Here is a 15981-nt window from a genome sequence, read left to right as displayed (position 1 = left end):
CTTACACACAAAAGAAGTATCCAGAGTAGAGACAGCCTTTTTTATTTTGTTTGTTTCTCACTTTTATATTTTAGGGCATACCACATTGAAGAACGGGGTACAATGCTGCTTTACAAAGGACACAGAAGTGCCTTGTTTGAGCTAACCAACCTCTTAGCAGCACAGAAAAAAATGTCAGTCATCCATTTGTTAGAACCAAAATCTCCTTCTAATGCTCACAATATGCAACACATATTTACAGGGGCTGTTGAAATAGAAAAACAAAGGAAGCCCTTGAAATAGCCCTGTCTTCCTATGCCCCTTTTCTTTATAGCTGAACGGAGACTCCAAGCCTGCAGGCTAAAGCTGTCACATTGTTTCCACATGCTCCAGCCCTGAAAACTTGAGCAAAAAAAAAAAAAAGGCATTGCAAAATAAAACTGCATAAACATCACATTTCAAAACGTGACCTGCTAAATGGAAGGCCAATCATAGGAGCTAGATGAATCATTAATTAAACCATAACCTACAAATGTCCCTGACCCCAGGCATTTTTCAAATAATAAGAACAGGCACTGAACACATTGTGGCCCTGGGCGTATTTCAGCAAGAATCCTAGTGTAAGTCATTCTAAGAAACCTTAAAAATGACTATAAAAATGACTGTGATGAGGATCATAAAACAATTGCACAAGCAGAAAAAAAATTTATGATTAAAGGATAATTATTTGTCAGCGTCAATATGTACTTGTAAAGCATCCCTTAGCTGCTTAAAACCAATACCCGGCAAGTATGTTAATGGGGAGGTGTCTTTCAGGAGAGCTCAGAGATGTCTCTCCTTGGACCACATGGAGATAATTTCCCACAGCAAATGGAGTACAAAGTCCATGTACAATACTGAAGTTGCTTACCTGGAAAAGCTCAATGTATTCCTCGTGGCTAGAAGTCATCAGTGTTTCAAGTAACTCTTCATTTGTTCCAACACAGAATATCTCCTTAACCCAATTCATGGTAGACCATCTCTCCCACTCTCAGGCAGCCCTGCTTTCCCCAGTTCCCAGCCCAACAAGGCTGAATCACATTCCAGTGGCGGGGAGTGAACAGATGGTGGATTCCATGGTAACCAGCCCTCCTAAGGCGATTGGTAGAAGTGTGTGTGACTACTGCTTATTGGGCAACAATTGCTGGCTTTGTGCTCCAGCCCTTGCAAATCCCAAAGAAGGAACACACACAGCCACGCAAAAGGCACAAGGGCTTGCCTAGCAGGTGTCTGGCTATTTAAACAAGGAAATACAGCCCAACTAAAAGCTGTGGGCAAATTTATCCTCCTCGGAGGTACAAAGCCCTTCAGATAACTTACGCTGCTCATTCAGGGAGAAAGGTCAGACTGAAAAGTAGAAGGGGGAAATGAGGACGGTGAAAGAGACCTTGGAAGTTAATTTACAAAGTCAAGATCTCAGAAATCTAAAGCTGCATCACTAACTTGTTTTCTGATTTACAACCTACCTCGTAAATAGAAAACTTGCTTTTTTTTTTTTTTTTTTTTGGCCAGTCCTGGGCCTTGGACTCAGGGCCTGAGCACTGTCCCTGGCTTCTTCCCGCTCAAGGCTAGCACTCTGCCACTTGAGCCACAGCGCCGCTTCTGGCCGTTTTCTGTATATGTGGTGCTGGGGAACCGAACCTAGGGCCTCGTGTATCCGAGGCAGGCACTCTTGCCACTAGGCTATATCCCCAGCCCGAAAACTTGCTTTTATACTTTTAAGGAGTTTTAAAAACAAACAGCTGGGCCTACATAGCTCAGGCTGTAATCCTAACTACTACTCAGGAGGCTAAGATCTGAGGACGGCAGTTTCAAGCCAGCCTGGACAGGAAAGTCCCAGAACTTGAGTTATGGCTTAAGCACTAGTCTTGAGCAGAAAAAGCAAAGGGACAGCACCTGAGTTCAAAGGCTATACAAGCAAAAACCAAAAGTTTGCAAAATCAATTCTTTGGGAAGAAAATTTGCATGAATTAATTTTTATTGCTTATTGATTGGGAAGAGAGAAAGCCATGTGTCAACAGCTTTACTCTGGAAATTCACCTCCACAAAGGTTAAATTCTAACTCAGCAGGAAAACATCTGTTTTTTCCTCCTCCCCCATTCCCATCCTTACCTAGTCTATAGCTACTAAGGAACCAGGGTCATAGGGATATAAACAAGCTAGAAATGGAATTTAGTACCCAGAAACCAACTACCCACAACTATAACACTCAAAGTGTCAGAAAGTTTGAGAGCTGGGCACTGATAGCTCAAATGCCTGTAATCCCAGCTAATTGGGAGGCTGAGGTCTGAGGATTACAGTCTAAAGCCAGGCAAGGCAGAAAAGTCCATGAGACACTTATCTCTAATGGAAAAAGCCAGAAGTAAAAGTATGTATGGCTCAAATGGTAGAGCCTTGAGTTAAAAAGCCAAGTGAGACATAAAGCCCTAAGTTCAAGACATAGTATTGGGACCACACATACACACAAAAAAATTTTAAGGGCAAAGAAGCTAAGTAGTTAGGATAAGGCCTTAGGTTAAAACAAAAATGTATACTGTAATCAAACTTAGGTATTAATTGCCTCCTTCATAACTATTCTCTATCTTAAATTTCAGAGTTCTTTTCTTTTCTTTTTTTTTTTTTGCCAGTCCTGGGCCTTGGACTCAGGGCCTGAGCACTGTCCCTGGCTTCTTTTTGCTCAAGGCTAGCACTCTGCCACTTGAGTCACAGCGCCACTTCTGGCCATTTTCTGTATATGTGGTGCTGGGGAATCGAACCCAGGGCTTCAAGTATACGAGGCAAGCGCTCTACCACTAGGCCATATCCCCAGCCCCAGAGTTATTTTCTTGACATGAAAAAACAGCTGAAATTGCTCAGGGACAGTGCTATGAATGCCCAGAGTTTAAGTCCCAGAACCAGGACACACACAAAAAAAGTGAAATACAAATATGAAAAGGGAAAATAACATAATTATTACTTTCAAATGACATAATTCCAGATTATTCTTTTTAAATTTTTTATCCCAATAATGGGGCTTCAACTCAGGGTTTCATACTCTTGCTTGGCTTTTTTGCTCAAGGCTGGCACTCTATCAATGAAGCCACACCTCCACTTCTTGCTGGTTAACTGAAGGGTCTCAAAGACCAGCTTCAAACCATGATCTTCAGATCTCAGCCTCCTGAGAGGCAAGGATTACAAGCATGAGCTATGTTATTTTTAGTATCAGAAGCTTAATGAAGCAACCAAATATACCAATACAATCCCTTTATGAAAGCAAAGCACATCAATAAGACTGGGTTTACTAACAAAGCAAGAAAAAGGTAGAAGCCAGGGAAGAATACTATTGAAAACTATGTGTGAATTATTTGGGGAAAAAGCACGAATTCTTACTGAGAAAGAAAATCTAAAGGAAGAGATAAAAGTTGTTAAAACCTGAAAAGTTTTAAATCTCTATCTGGGTGTGGTGGTACAGGCCTATAATTCAAGCTCTTAGAAGTTTCAAAGTTGAGGCCAACCTGGGCTACAGAGTGAATTCCAGGCCAGCCTGGACTACTACACAATATCCTGCCACTAAAACAAAACACATCCAATGAAACATCCCATGCCATCTCAATTTACCAAGCGGGGCTAATGAAGGCTTCAAATTTTACCGAGTAGCTGCAGATAAGAAATATGCTAATATCCTTTCTTGTTTTCCAAATTTTTTCTGTGTATGCTAGTGCAACGGCCTGAACTCAGAGCCTCACACTCTTTCTTTGGCTTTTTCACTCAAGGCTAGTGTTCAACCACTTAAGCCACAGTTCCACATCTGTTGCTGGTTAATATAAGAGTATATACTTTCCTGCCCAGGCTGGCTTCAAGCCTGAACTCTTTTTTTTTTTTTTTTGTATTTTAATTTAATTATATTGTCAAAGTAATTACACTTACATAGGGTAAGGTAGTGAGTACACTTCTTGTTATACTTGTTACCCCCCTCCCTCATTTTCCCCCCACCTCCCCTCTCCCTAACCCACAAGACTCCCTTTTAATCCATTGCTGTGTTCAGGAGTCAGTAATCTATCATTCTAGGTGACATGGATGGCTGAGATTGGATGGATCTTTGTTATAAGTCAGAATGAGTGGAAAAGATTTAGAGAATCCATCTGAATAAAATTAATGCGCTCTTAAGTGGAGGGAAGAAAACATTGATACATGCAATGGCGCAAAAGCATCAGAATTATTGGCCTTTTATGACAGTAACACAGTTATCTCCCAATAGTAACCTGCAAATAGCTATATCTCATGCAAAAAAACACATATATCTCATAAAATTACAAATTTACAAATAATTCTCTCGGTAGTCAAAAGGTATTAGCATTATTTGTGAAAATGAGAAATATATTAGTAAAACAGTGGCAGGCTCCCTACCAGGATGTGTTGCTCTGTCCCTAAGGGAAATATTAACAAAACAAAATATTATTCAGATAATATGGTAGACATTGAAGAAACATGAATGGATAGTAGAGATTTGTTAAGTGAAGAACATGGATTTCTAAGCATATAGATTTCTAAAGTATGCTGGTATAAAGATACATATTTTGTTTTTGTTTTTAAGGGAGAAAAAAGTTTATTAGTAAAGAAACATGCAGAAAGACATTTCTGTGTGCCATGTTTCCATAGGAAGGCTAAATTTTTAGTTCACCTTCAGCTGTGTTCTGCTGTCTCAAATCAAACCTCAATTCTTGATCCTCAATCTCCCAAGGAGGGAGGATGGTAGGTAGGATCCATCTACACCTGGCTCATTTTCCAAATTGTTTAATGTCCTAAACTATTTCTTCTACATTTTTCCTTGGCAGTTGAGTTTGAATTCAGGGCTTTGTATTTGCTAGGCAAGTGCTCTATCACTTGGGCCACATCTCCCACCTTACTTTTTACTTATTTTGGACATGGGGTTTAGAAAACTTTTCTGCCTGGTGGCCTCAAACTGCCATTCTCCAGATCTTAGCCTCCTGAGCAGCTAAGATTATAGGCATGGTCAGCCAGTGCCCAGCTACATCCTATACACACAGAGACACCTCTCTCTCTCTCTCTCTCTCTCTCTCTCTCTCTCTCTCTCTCTCTCTCTCTCTCTCTCTCTCTCTCTCTCCTTCCTCCATCCCTCCCTCCCCCCCTTTCTCTTTGGTGCACGTCCTGGGGCTTGAACTCAGTGCCTGGGCACTGTCTCTGAGCTTTTGTGATGCAAAAAGCTAGCGCTCTACCCCTTGAGCTACAGCTCCAGTTTCAGCTTTTTGTAGTTGTTGATCTCTTAACTAGAGATAAGAATCTTATGGACTTTCCTGCCTGTGCTGACTTTGAACTGAAATCCTCAGATCCTAACCTCCTGAGTAGCTAGGATTATATGTGTGAGCCACAGACAAACAGCTTCCTACACTATTTTAAAATATTCACTCCACTAAGCTTGTAGGTGGATGTATTTGATAGTGCAACACTAAACACACACACACACACACACACAAAACCAAAACACCTAAAAAGGAACTTGTCTCATAGTATCCAGAAAACTGGTTCCAGGGGCAATAGGAAAAACAATAAATCTAAAAAAGGCAAGCAAGGAGTAACCATGAAAAAAAAAAAGAAGTAACCATGACCTCTCCAGCCCCAAGTTCACCTCCAGGTGTTCTCCATTGTCTTCCAGCCCATGTACCAGAATCTAAGAACAGGACCTAGAATGAAAGTGGTAGTGCATGTGACAGAGGGCCAGCACTCCCACAAGATTTTCTACATAAAAAGGCAACAAAAGGAAGAAGGCCCAATTATTTGTATATCCACTACAGCAACCTCTCTGCCAACCAAGCTATGTCTGCCATATTTCCTTCCTGGTTCTTTTCCTTGCACAGGCTTTATCCAGGAAGAATTGTTTTTTTTTTTCTGGTATCTGTACAGGGTCTTGAACACAAGGACTAGGTTCTTTTTGCTTTTTCTGCTCAAGGCTGGTTCTATACCACCTGAGCCACATCTCTCCTTCCAGCTGTTTGCTGCTTAATTGTAGGTGATTTTTTTTTTGGATGCGTGTCATGGAGCTTGAACTCAGGGTCTGAGCATTGTTGCTGAGCTCTCTTTGCTAATCACTCTACCACTCTGAGACACCGCTCACTTCTAGGTGGGAGTCTTATAGATTTTCCTGCCCAGTCTGGCTTCAAACTGTGAGCCACCAGTGCCCAGCATCAATTTCTTGTTTTGCAAAAATGCTACATAAACAGGATTGCCTGCCACAGGATTTCTTTGGCGAATATGTAAATCATCTTGGGTGAAAAAAGTATGGACTCTATTGTCCCCAGACATGCTACTTTAGCCCAAAGTAAAGGGTAAACCAAAGTAACATCAATTCTTTTTTCACCAGTGGCAATTTGTGGTTTTTCCATTTTGTTTTGAGAGAACAGGACAGAATGTGTATGTGTATGCATGCTGCGGCTCCCTACAGGAGAGAGCCCCCACACCCCTACATCATCGTTTCTTAAAAGCCTCGGTTGTCTTGTGTGTATGTGTGTGCTGGACCTGGTGCTTGAACTTTGGGCTTGGGTGCTATCCCCGAGCATTTTTTTTTTTTCTCAAGGCTAGCACTCTACCACTTGAGGCACAGCTCCACTTTTGGCTTTTTGGTAGTGAAATGGAGATGAGAGTCTCATTAACTTTCCTGATCTGGGAGCCTGATCTGGGAGCCTCAGATCTCAGCCTCCTGAGTAGCTAGGATTACAATTTGAGCCGTTGGCACTCAGATATGTTATTTATTATTAAAGAAAGGAAACAAATTACAGGGGCTGGGGATATGGCCTAGTGGCAAGAGAGCTTGCCTCGTATACATGAGGCCCTGGGTTCGATTCCCCAGCACCACATATACAGAAAACCGCCAGAAGTGGCGCTGTGGCTCAAGTGGCAGAGTGCTAGCCTTGAGCAAAAGGAAGCCAGGGACAGTGCTCAGGCCCTGAGTCCAAGGCCCAGGACTGGCCGGGGAAAAAAAAAAAAAAAAAAAGAACCAAATTACAATATCCCAGGTGCTTGTTAAAATTCATGTTCCACCCAGCAAGAACCACTCAGTTCAAAGTCCTCTAAAGTGCTGGGGGCCATTGGCTCACATCTGTTAACCTAGCTACTTAGGAGGCTGGGATGTGAAGATCGCAAACAGAGCTTGTACATAAAAATCTGTGAAACTCTTACCTTCTATTAACCAGAAAATATCCACAAATACAGCTGTGGCTCAAATGGTAGACTGCCAGCCTTGAGTGGAAAAGCCAAGCAAGATTCTGAATGCAAGCCCAGTCTGACATAAAAGAGGAAAAAAAATCCTACTTAAGAAATGAGAAAAAGGTCTCCACCATGGTGGACACACCAGACAGTGCAGCAGAGAACAGTTCTGATTGGCTGATTCCTCTAAAATTTCCTTTCAATAAAGTGGGAATGACCACAATCCAAACCTCCTCCAACTTTACTGAAGATAAGTTACAGAAAAACTTTACCTAGAAATACCACACAAACTGCATATTAAGCAATTCTCTTTTCCTTATCGTGCCAAAAATGCACAACCTAACCACTGCTACCTTATTAGTGAAAAACTCTCTGTGACTCACAAATACTTTATTAGGTGAGATGCTGAGAAATAATCTCAAAACTACAAAAAGAATTTGAGCTAGTTTAGATTAAGAAAATGTCAATCATTTTAATGCTTAGTCAAAACAATAAGGTGCAAGGGAAGTAGTGACATTGTCCAAAAAAGAGATGTCCTCATAACCTGACTTATGTAACTGTCAACCCTCAGCATGTCACCTTAATAATAACAATAAAATAAAGTAATTTAAAAACAGTAGAGGTCACAAAAGTAGCCATTGAAATCAAAGTGTTTTCTCTAAAAGATGCTCAATCAACTGAGTGTCCACACAGGACAGACATGAACCTGGACTCATCTATCATTTACACACATCAATTCCAGGTGGATCATAGATCTAATGTTGAAAAAGAAACAAGAAAGCTAGAAATACCATAGGAAAATATCTTTATATCTTTCAGGTAGGCAAAGGTTTGTAAGCAAGGCAGAGACAAAGAAAGACTAAAATTAGACATCACTGTTCAAAGGATACCACCAAACACACCAAAAAAAGAAGAAATGCTTAAGAAACAGAAAACCAAACAAAAATTTAAAAAAGGTATGAAAGAGGGAAAGATGTAAAAAAAAAATCTAAGGGGTAAAATATTTATAATTACTATTTCTGACAAAAGACTGCTACACAGAACATACAACAAACTCGAATTGTGTTCACAGGTGCTGTGCCAGCGCCGCCTCTCGTTCCTGAGCTCCAGCCGAAGGAGAAAGGCCTCTCTATATCATGGCTCATCAAGCAGACTGCCCGCAAATCCACCGGTGGTAAAGCACCCAGGAAACAACTGGCAACAAAAGCTGCTCGCAAGAGTATGCCCTCCACTGGATGGGTGAAGAAACCCCATCGTTACAGGTCTGGTACTGAGGCGCTTCTGTGAAATTAGATGCTACCAGAAGCCCACTGACCTTCTGATTCGCAGGAAATTGCTCAGGACTTCAAAACAGATCTGCGCTTCCAGAGCGCAGCTACTGGTGCTTTGCAGGAGGCAAGTGAGGCCTATCTGGTTGGCGTTTTTTAAGATACCAATCTGTGTGCTATCCATGCCAAACTTAACAATTATACGTGGAGAATGTGCTTAAGAATCCACTTCAGGGGCTGGGAATATGGCCTAGTGGCAATAGTGCTTGCCTCGTATACATGAGGCCCTGGGTTCGATTCCTCAGCACCACATATACAGAAAATGGCCAGAAGTGGCGCTGTCGCTCAAGTGGCAGAGTGCTAGCCTTGAGCAAAAAAAGAAGCCAGGGACAGTGCTCAGGCCCTGAGTTCACAGCCTAGGACTGGCCAAAAAAACAAAAACAAAAACAAGAATCCACTTCAGATGGGAAGCATTTCATTCTCAAAGTTAATGGTAGATTTCTTTTTCCCCCCCATGGGGTCAAAAGGTACCTAAGGGGCTGGGAATATGGCCTAGTGGCAAGAGTGCTTGCCTCGTATACATGAGGCCCTGGGTTCGATTCCTCAGCACCACATATACAGAAAATGGCCAGAAGTGGCACTGTGGCTCAAGTGGCAGAGTGCTAACCTTGAGCAAAAAAGAAGCCAGGGACAGTGCTCAGGCTTCACGGCCTAGGACTGGCAGAAAAAAAAAAAAAAAAGGTACCTAAGTATATGGTTGCCAGTGGAAAAATAGGGGGCAGAAATCAGGTTATTGGCAGTTTTTCCATTTTCATTTGTGTGTGAATTTTTTTAAAGCTTGATTGCATTTTTTTTTTTTTTTTTTTTTGGCCAGTCCTGGGGCTTGGACTCAGGGCCTGAGCACTGTCCCTGGCTTCTTTTTGCTCAAGGCTAGCACCCTGCCACTTGAGCCACAGCGCCACCTCTGGCCATTTTCTATATATGTGGTGCTGGGGAATCAAACCCAGGGCTTCAATGTATACAAGGCAAGCACTCTTGCCACTAGGCCATATTCCCAGCCCCCTACAATACAGACTTCTAAAGACAATTATATAGGTGGAGCATCCCGTGTCAATGTTAAGAGAGCTGTCATCTTAGTGGTCAGTGATACAATGTGATGTTTTATTATTCAGCTACTTTATCAACTCCACATGCAATAGAAGGTGTTAGCTATAAGGTCAGAGGAGTAAACGAGTGGGAAAGATTAGACAAATGGGCTGGAAAAATGCCAAGAGTGTATAAACTACGAACAAGAGGCCAACTGGTTAAAATTTAAAACTTACAAAATTGAACTGAAGGCTGGAAGGCAAGAGATACCAAGAAAAAAACCCAAAACCAGAAACACTTGTACTATGGTGGCTGTCAGCACAATCCTGAGTTTTTCATCACTTATAGTACCAGGCGTGTGCGTGTGTGTGTGTGTGTGTGTGTGTGTGTGTAAGTATATATATATTTGTCAGAAAATAAAACACATAGGTCTTCTATAGAATAAATCCCACTTTGAACCAGGCACTGATAACCCACATCGGTAATCCTAGCTACTCAGCAGACTGAGATCTGAAGATCATAGTTGGAAGCTAGACTGGCAGACAAATCTGAGAGGTTTTATCTTCAAATCAACCAGCAAAAAGCAGGAAGTGAAGCTATGGTTCTAGTGGTAGAAGGCCAGTCTTCAGCTAAAAAGCCAAAGGAGAGTGTGATGCCTTGAGATCAACCCCCAGTACCAGCACAAAGAAATAAAAAACACGTAAATTTCCCTTTGGCTTCTTTTTAATGAACACATATGTACATATCACTTTTTAAAATATTCACATAGTATGCATATGTAATCTGAGATTTAATAGAACATGTTCTATTTTTAAATGACAATGAAATTAAGTGTAGCACAGAGTTAACACAATTTTAGTCATTTATACAGAAGTCAGGTGTTTTGAGTTTTTTTGTTTTTTTGGTTTTTTTCCCCAGTCCTGGGGCTTGGACTCAGGGCCTGAGCACTGTACCTGGCTTCTTTTTACTCAAGGCTAGCTCTCTGCCACTTGAGCCACAGCGCCACTTCTGGCAGTTTTCTATATATGTGGTGCTGGGGAATCGAACCCAGGGCTTCATGTATACGAGGCAAGCACTCTTGCCACTAGGCCATATTCCCAGCCAAAGTTTTTGTTGTTGTTGTTGTTTTTAACTTTTTAAATTTGTTTTGTGCTGGTCCAGGGGCTTGAACTCAGGTAGGCTAGTGCTCTACCACTAGACCGATAGCTCTACATCCAGCTTTTTGGTAGTAAATAGGAGATAAGATTCTCCTGAACTTCTTGCCTAAGCTGGCTTCAAACCATGATCCTTAGCTCTCAGCCTCTTGAGTAGGTAGGATTACAGCCATTGGCACCCAGCTATTTTTACTTTATTTTTTTTTTCTGATCTTCTAAAAGTTGTTCAAGGGGTTACAACTTTAACATATCCAAGTGTGTAGTTCTTCCTGTTCAGAGTCACCCTTCCATCATTCTCCCACATCCTGTCTGTTTCTTCCCCACAGACTCATTTCACGTTTCCCACTTCCTTTATCACATATGTACATATTTGCTCCCCTCTTTTCTTCTTTCATTCATCCACTCCTTTCCACTGCTTCCACTTACAAAAAGAATGCATATTTTCTCCCAAATGCTGATATTATTAAGCTTAAAATACAACCTCCCATGGAAACAAACACAAAAGCATATATTTGCTCACGTATATGATTGACTTGACTAATGTACAGAATATTCATGAATGAACCTCCACAGAGCAAAACTTTCCAACAATCAACAAAATGAATATCAGAAAACTTAAATGAGATTGTAAGAAGTCAGGGCAACACTTTATATCACCACCTAAACTAGCAAGGGGAAGACAAAGGCAGGGTAAAGAAAATTAAATTCCCTCAGTGTCTAAAGTCAAATCTTTAAAACACTCAAATTTTCTTTTTTTCTTTCTTTCTTTTTTTGCTAGTCCTGGAGCTTGAACTTAGAGCCTGGGCACCGTGCCTGAGCTTCTTTTGCTCAAGGCTAGCACTCTACCACTTAAGCCACAGCACTACTTCTGCCTTTTTCTGTTTATGTGGTACTGAGAAATTGAACCCAGGGCTTCATGCATGCTAGGCAAACACTCTACCACTAAGCCATATTCCCAGCCCAAAACACTCAAATTTTCTAATTCAAACTAATTCCAAGGCTCCAACTCTCTAGAGTTGGGTATGTATATAAATCACATTATCGGGCTGGGAGTATGGCCTAGTGGTAAAGTGCTTGCCTCGTATACATGAAGCCCTGCGTTTGATTCCTCAGCACCACAGAAACAGAAAAAGCCAGAAGTGGTACTGTAGATCAAGTGGTAGAGTGCTAGCCTTAAGCAAAAAGGAAGCCAGGGACAGTGCTCAGGCCCTGAGTTCACACCCCAAGACTGAAAAACAAACAAACAAACAAACAAAACAAAAAAACCCCACAAGGTTAAATCACATTATCCCAGATATTTCTATTTTCACCAAAATTTACCTATGTGCTTTTAAGTTTTAGATTAGATGCAGCACTTAGGAATTTATTTTTTTATTTTTTTTTATAATGCTCTTTATTAGAAAAGCATCCAATGAATCCATTTTCCTTAAATTTTTTGGTACTTTTTTTTTTTTGGCCAGTCCTGGGCCTTGGGCTCAGGGCCTGAGCACCATCCCTGGCTTCTTCCCACTCAAGGCTAGCACTCTGCCACCTGAGCCACAGTGCCCCTTCTGGCCGTTTTCCATATATGTGGTGCTGGGGAATCGAACCAAGAGCTTCATGTGTAGGAGGCAAGCACTCTTGCCACTAGGCCATATTCCCAGCCCAGGAATCTTCTAAAATCAGATCCATTCACTCCTAAGAATGGCCAGTATATTTTGTCTGTGACTGGAGAGTAGATGGGAGGGGTATGAAGAGAATAAAGGACAAAAAGCAGTTGCTTTTCTCTGAAGCTGTTACTAGGAGAAGCTCAGGTAATTTCTAAACTGGTGAAACAAAGGAAAACATGTGCCAGTGCACTGTGAATCTGTGTCTTTCCAGGCAGTGTATGCACAAACCATGTTTGACTAGTCTTGCAGGACTAGTCTAGTTTTCTACCTGCACAAGGTCTTGGGCATAGAAGCAGCATCCCTGGCTACATGATGCTCTTTCAACTTTCCTTACTGGTCCAGCAATTCTATAAAATTCCTTTGTAAATTTAATTTGTAATACCAGATCCCACCCTGCTTTATCTCTTTTACATAGCAGCTATTTTTTTAAGTGTGAGACCTAGAAGTCTGAATAAATGTATATATACTTGTTTACTGAAAATCTTAATCCAATATTTTATTTATTTATTTATTTATTTTGCCACTTCTGGTGCTTAAACTCAGGGACTGAGCACTGTCCCTGGCTTTTTTTACTCAAGGCTAGCACTCTGCCATCTTGAGCCACAACACCATTTCTGGCCTTTTCTATTCATGTGGATTTGTTCTTTTTAAAAAAAGAGTCTTAAAAAAGGAGAGAAGGGGGCTGGGAACATGGCCTAGTGGCGAGAGTGCTTGCCTCATATACATGAGGCCCTAGGTTTGATTCCTCAGCACCGCATATACAGAAAAGGCCAGAAGTGGCGCTGTGGCTCAAGAGGTAGAGTGCTAACCTTGAGCAAAAAGAAGCCAGGGACAGTGCTTAGGCCCTGAGTCCACAAGCACCAAAACTGGCAAAAAAGAGAGAGAGAGAGAAAGGGGGGGTGGGGGAGAGGATGACATGTGATACTGTCCAAAAAAGAAATGTACTTTTTATCTGACTTATGTAACTGTAAATACCTCTACATATCACCTTTATAATAACAATACTTTTTTTTTTTTTTGGCCAGTCCTGGGGCTTGGACTGGGGCTTGGCCCTGGGGCCTCATGTATACAAGGCAAGCACTCTTGCCACTAGGCCATATCCCCAGCCCACTAACAATACTTTTTAATTGGCAAAAAAAAAAAAAAAGGCAGAAGAAAGAGATAGATATAGCTGGGTGCTTGTCATTCCTAGCTACTCAAGAGACTGAGTTCTAAGCATCATAGTCCCAAGCCAGCCCAGACAGGAAAGTCTGTGAGACTCTTACCTCCAACAAGCTACCAAAAAAGCCAGAAGTGGAGCTGGCTCAAGTGGCAGAGCACTAGCCTTGAGGAAAAAAAGAAGCTCAGTGACAAGATCCAGGCCCTGAGTTCAAGCCCCAGGACCACCCTCTCCCCGGAAAAAATATAGAAGTGAATAATATTGAAGTAGATTGCAAATACATTTGAAAGCAGCTTTAAAGACTTGGTCAAAAGGGAGACCAAATGGATAGGAAGTGCAGGAAAGAGAGGTAGGCTAGGAGTAGAACAAGCAGGAGGCTGAGCTAACCAGAAAAATGAAAGATAATGAGCAACATCAAAATAGATAGCAACTATGAAAATAGAACAATGAAAACCTGTTGAAATTATCTTGGGAAGGTTGAAGGAGTGAGAGAAAGTAAAAGAAGAAATGAAATTGGTTGGAACAGACTGCACACATATATGGAAATGTAACAATAAAATCCCTTATGACTATTATACACTGATTAAATTTTTTTAAGAATCTAAGATCAAGATATTATTAATATCTTAAAATCAAGACTACACATACAATGTGGTTCTCCTTGAGGCATCTTCCAAGATAATCTTAAAAACTGGTTTTCTTCTCACAACTATTTATAAACCAAAAGCTTAAAAACCTTTTTGAAAAAATCTAGAGCTGAGCACTGGCAGATCATACCTATAACTGTAGATACTCAGAGGGCTGAGATCTGAGGATCCAGGTTCAAAACCAACATAGGCAGAAAAGCCTGTGAGATGAATTTCCAATTAACAAGCCAAATGCCATATCTGAGGTGTGGCTCAAGTGGTAGAGTGCCAGCACAGCAAGCAAGCCAAACAAGAGTATGTGGCTGTGAGTACAAGCCCTGAGTGTAAAAGCCAAACAAGAGTATGTGGCTGTGAGTTCAAGCCCTGAGTGTAACTGTGTTCTCTCTCTCTCTCAATCTCTCTCTCTCAATCTCTCTCACACACACACACTAACAAAATTAATGTGTTAACTAATGTAAGGAACTATGTTGTCAGAGAGTATCATATATATCATATGTATATCATATGTATAACTGAAATGGGTATTTCCTGAGAATTTTTAGTAGCTATAAATCATGTCATGTTCATGGGGGCCTCCCATGTGATATAAAATGCCCATACAATATGGTCTCAGCTTTACAAAGGGAAAAAATGCCAAAACATTATCGGGTTATGCCTGGGATGCTTGCTTTTCTTTCTCCTATTTATAAAAAAAATCTCAATTTTTTTCTGAACAGACATTTGCCTAAAACAGTTCTATGACTAACTTTAAGAGAAGGATCTGGTCACGTCACCCAGACCTCAGATGCTGGTAAGTCACAGGTGATTTCATGCAGTCCTTACAAAGAGATTGCCCTCAGGATATGCTGTTGTGCTAGGGTCCATAAAGAGACATAAAGACAGGCAGGCAGGCAGGCAGGCTTTTCCTTCATATAATTGTTCTTGGACCCTGAAAACCAGATCATATACCTCTATGAAAACACACAGCATGAAACTTTTCTAAGCATGATCCACAATATTTTTTCCAGTAGTACAATTTTCCTACTGTCACTTCACAGCTGACAAAGACAAATACCAGTAACTTCATTGCCTCATGTACTCTGTATATATCAAAAACAAAAAAACAATAGCTGGGCACTAGTGGCTCACACCTGTAATCCTACCTACTCAGAAGGCTGAGGTCTAAGGAACACAATTTGAAGCCAGCCAAGGCAGGAAAGTCTGTAACACTCTTATCTCTAATAAACCACCAAAAGCCAGAAATGGAGCTGTGGCTCAAATGGTATAGTGCTAGCCTTGAGCACAAAAGCTCAGGGATAGCATTCAGGCCCCTGAGTTCAAGTCCTAGATGCAAACATGTGCACGCACACGCGCACACACACACATACACACACACACACAACTCCATAATTGTATCCTGAGATAGTTCAGAACCATCAATGCTAAAATGAGAATACTCACAGCACCCCATAAAGGATTTGCTTCAAATGACATCTGGCAGCACCTTTGGCTCTTCTGATCAATTTATTTCCTGCTGCCCAAGGAAAAATCTGCATTTGTGACTTGATAAAGTCTACAGGCATTCTGTATCGAGACAGCACATAGGCACACATCTTGTGTTCAACATGGTAAAGAACTAAACAATAGGAAGTGCAGAGTATATTTCACAACTTCTGGCTGTGAGACCGCCCCAAAGAACTACGCAAGTAGTATGTTTCAAAACCCCATGATGGGTATTTCAACAAGAAGTCAGTGAGCTGGTGAATACTGTGGGTAAAGTGAGGATGGGATGAACTACATGTGCTTTGATTGCACCCACTG

At 41.2% G+C, this 15981-nt stretch overlaps 1 protein-coding gene across 3 annotated transcripts in view; it reads right to left on the bottom strand.

Moving 5' to 3' along the window:
• The window catches only part of Fgd4 (FYVE, RhoGEF and PH domain containing 4), a 194132-nt gene that overhangs the window by 119991 nt on the left and 58160 nt on the right, over window positions 1-15981 (bottom strand). The window contains exon 1 of one of the 3 annotated variants that reach the window (XM_048367104.1): window positions 890-1517. The exons of the other annotated variants lie outside the window; for them this stretch is intronic. The gene's annotated coding sequence lies outside the window, so the exon portion shown is untranslated. Of the gene's footprint in view, window positions 1-889; window positions 1518-15981 lie in introns of those variants that run through there. 3 annotated transcript variants of the gene reach the window in all.

This window comes from Perognathus longimembris, chromosome 1, assembly GCF_023159225.1.
Source record: "Perognathus longimembris pacificus isolate PPM17 chromosome 1, ASM2315922v1, whole genome shotgun sequence".
Taxonomy (NCBI): Eukaryota; Metazoa; Chordata; class Mammalia; order Rodentia; family Heteromyidae; genus Perognathus; species Perognathus longimembris.
This window is presented reverse-complemented; position numbering and strand designations above follow the sequence as displayed.